Source organism: Cricetulus griseus, unplaced genomic scaffold (assembly GCF_003668045.3).
Source record: "Cricetulus griseus strain 17A/GY unplaced genomic scaffold, alternate assembly CriGri-PICRH-1.0 unplaced_scaffold_421, whole genome shotgun sequence".
Classification (NCBI taxonomy): Eukaryota; Metazoa; Chordata; class Mammalia; order Rodentia; family Cricetidae; genus Cricetulus; species Cricetulus griseus.
The window spans coordinates 20,800-24,674 of NW_023277166.1; the positions used below are offsets into that span (position 1 = coordinate 20,800).

A 3,875-nucleotide genomic window follows, 5' to 3' on the forward strand; every position below is an offset into this window, starting at 1 on the left:
GGGCATATCTCACTTCACTGATAGTGTGTCTTCTTTCTTTAACTGACCTGAGTGCCCCACTAGGAATCTGCTGATGACTGTTCCTACATTTCTGTCCATCCAAGAATGGAAGGATTGCGGTCTGGATTCTCTGAGAGAATCAGCTCAGTTTTTAAGAAAACCCATTCTTCTGTTCCTGAAGCCTACCTCTGTTCTGTCTTCCACCTGGCTGCCTCTTGCATAGTTTTTGGAAACCACTACTGGGAAATACCTGCAGGCCTTTCCAGAAATGTCATTTCTGAGTTAATGCACTGATCTACTAGACTCCTATGCACTATACCCTCTAGAAATTAAGTGTAAAGTTCTGGAGCCAAGAATGTGAGTTGGGACATCTACAGTCAAATTGTATAATATGTTTCCCATTTTAAGTTCTGTAGAAAATTTATTGATAATTCTGTATGGTCTGTTGATTAAATGCATACCTGTTAATTATGGTCTACACATAAAAGTCAGGATAAGAGTAATTTTTGATGGGTCAGAATACAAAATTTATTTATGTACTGTGACTACTAGGTGGTGCCATCAATCAATGAAAACAATGTGGTTTTCTTGCTGACAACGAAGAATCACCCACAGGCTTGAGTTGCACATGAATGAATTTGTGTACATGTACAACTTATGTGCATACATAAGTAAGGGTCTAATTAGTCCTCATAGTGCAACAAAGGTGTTAAAGTGTCTATGTGCATAAAAAGTCATGCACAGCTGGTGGGCACTGATGGAGGGAGCAGACAGTGTAGAGGAAGTTAAGGATAACTGGTATGATGATAATTATGAAAATAAAGTGGAAGCAGAAGTAATACCAGAAGTAAAAATTTCGGGAAAAGAAAAAATAGCAGAAAAGAGAAAAGAAAAAGGGCAGCAGAAGAAAAGGCAAGAAGAAAATAGAAAAAGATTAAAAGATCCTGAAGAACATAAAGTACTAACACCTGAAGAGCAATTAGCAGATAAACTTTAGCTAAAGAAGCTGCAAGAAGAAACCGACCTTGAATTAGCAAAAGAAACATTTGGTGTTAATAATACAGGTTATGGAATGGATGCTATGAACCCATCTTCAGCAGATGACTTCACAGAATTTGGAAAATTACTAAAAGATAAAATTTCACAATATGAAAAATCACTGAATTGTGCCAGTTTTTTTTCTTTTTGTAAGCCTTAGTTCGAGATGCTTTGCAGTGAAAAACAGAAACAAGAAAAGCAAAGCAAAGCCAAAGAGAAGAATAAAAGTGTGTTTCCTGGAGGTGATTAAAGGCCACTATGAAAGACAATCTGGCTGATTATGGTGGATATGATGGAGGATATGTACAAGACTATAAAGACTTCGTGTGACCTTTTAACTTCTAATGGTGTCTTCTTTCTGTTGCCCACAATCCCTTCAAAATGTAGCACAACTTCTTTTTCCTTTCAGTTTTGCCAAATGCTACAATCAGAAATGCAGTATCTTTTGTGCTGGTTATTTTACCCCTTGACATTTAGGTGCTAATGAACAAATGAGGGAACTTGGATCTTGTTGACAAGTGGTTAAAACTGGGAACCTCAGTTGCTACTAAATCATAATTTAAAAACAAAACAAACCTAAGAACATTGTCATTTTTGCTATTTGATTCCATAGCAGCAGTCACTAAATTGGAAACAAAGGCTGTAAAATGACAAAATATATTGGGTAGTATTTACCAGCAGCATTCAGTAATACAGACTTAACCATACCTCCTTGAATTACTTGATAACTTGTCAAGAAAAGCAGTTTACAGCAAGCAAGGCCATGTGGGATGTACCTGGTATTAAAATTGCTTTGTCTTAAAATAGAGTTGAGGATATTAAAACATGTCATGAAGAAGACTCCTTATCTCAGAATGAATACATTGCTGCTGAAAAATACTAGTTAGATAGTTATGATTTTAATGACCAAAGCACTTGAACTTTGAACTGGAAGAAGGCAATCCTCTCCATTATTACAGTGCAAGTGGTGGATTCCCCAGTGCATTGACTGTCTAGATATTTTTTTTGAGACAGGATTTCTCTGTGTAGCTTTGGAGCTTATCCTGGCACTCGCTCTGGAGACCAGGCTAGCCTCGAACTCACAGAGATCTGCCTGCCTCTGCCTCCCGAGTGCTGGGATTAAAGGCGTGCAACACCAACGCCCAGCTGACTGTCTAGATATTTATCAGCTATTTCTACTGATGGAGAACTTCAGATCAGGGAGGGATTTGTATCTATTTTGCCTGATTCAAGTGTCTGAGAAACAAATCTTGTTCTAGGCTGTAATGGAAACACTTAAGAGGGTTTTGGTAGTTCCTTTTCTTTATAAAACATCCTGAGCAAACTGTACCAGTAAACTACAGTTTGGCAAATTGTTATGTTAACAACTATGACATCTGCAATATTTTATTAATCAACTAATTTAATAAATAAGGTGGAAAAAGAAGTAGCTGATAAGAATAGATGGAAGGAACATTGTTCTTTAAATTGCGTGGAGTTATGGGTAGCCTTGAGTGAATACTTGCCTGGCATGATCACAGTTTCCTCTTCATTAAAATTACTTGGGTAGTAGAAATGTCTAACAAAGTCAACAAACATCAAGGTTCCAAATACACTTTGAATAAATGGTACAGCCCATGAATGGAAAGGAAATGTTTTCTCAGCTGAAGCATAAGAATGAATGAGAAACAGAACAAATGAGGGTGACTCACTGGAGTAGAATGTCCTATGTACTTTCCCAGTGGACTCTCTGAGAGAACTATGGGAGGAGTTACCTGTAAGGATGGGGAGAGGTAAATGACAATTGCAACCACATGATTTTTCTGTGATTGAAAGGGGATGAGAGGTCTGATGGATTGATTCCTCTCTGAAGTGTCCATCACACCCATTTCTCCTTCATAATCATGCTTAGCCAAGCCCTCATGTTCTTCCCTTCTCTATTAACAGCATCCTGCATTCTGCCTGCTGCAGAACTTCCCACTTCTGTATCTTCAGAGGGACTTTACAGCTAATACAATGATGTGAATTGAGGAACAATTGAGGTAGAAATCTATACTACATAAAAGGTAACAATGCTGCTAATGTATCCTGTATTCCTGATGAAAGTGTCAGGACAGTCTCCTTGCACTCACTTATGGAACAATTAAAGGAGAAGCAAGATAAGTAGTCATGATTGCAACAGCCTCTGGTGCTGGTTTTAAACTTTTTGACTCTTTTGTACTTTGTGCTCTTCAAGCAGCCTGACAGCCATCTCCCAGGAAAATAACACAAGGGCTTATTCTTTCTTAGGAATGCCTTGCTTTATCTTGGCTTATTTCTAGCCAGCTTTTCTTAATTATCCAATCTACCTTTTGCCTCTGGTCTTTCACCTTTCTCTATTTCTTTTTTTCCTTATTCTGTGCCTGGCTGTGTGGCTGTCCTCATTTTCTCCCTCCTCCTCTCACTGCTAGATATCTTTACTTCTCAGATTTCCTATCAATCTCTCTGCCTGCCACCCCACCTATCATTTCTTTTTCCTGGCAATTAGCCATTAAGCTATTAGAGGAAACAGGTGTTTTAGACAGAGAATGTAATACAGCTTCACCAAGTTAAAGAAACACAACATAAAGGAATGAAACACATCCTTTCATCATCAAAACAAATGTTTCAAAGAATAAACAAACATTACAAATAATATTCCACATCACACACGGAGCATCAACTCCCATGCCCATCTTTTGATGCTGGAGATGGAAATACTCCAGGATTTGTGCTTCTTGTTTTCATCTCTCTATTTCTATTTGCTTCAGTTAAGACATTTACTCCCAAGTATTTGCTTCCCTATTGCCATTATGAAGATGCATCCAGATTGCTGGAGG

At 38.0% G+C, this 3,875-nt stretch overlaps 1 pseudogene; it reads left to right on the forward strand.

Annotated features, from left to right (window-relative positions):
- The first annotated feature begins 736 nt into the window (after positions 1-736).
- LOC100774843 lies at positions 737-1,368 on the forward strand (annotated as a pseudogene).
- Positions 1,369-3,875: the final 2,507 nt, after the last annotated feature.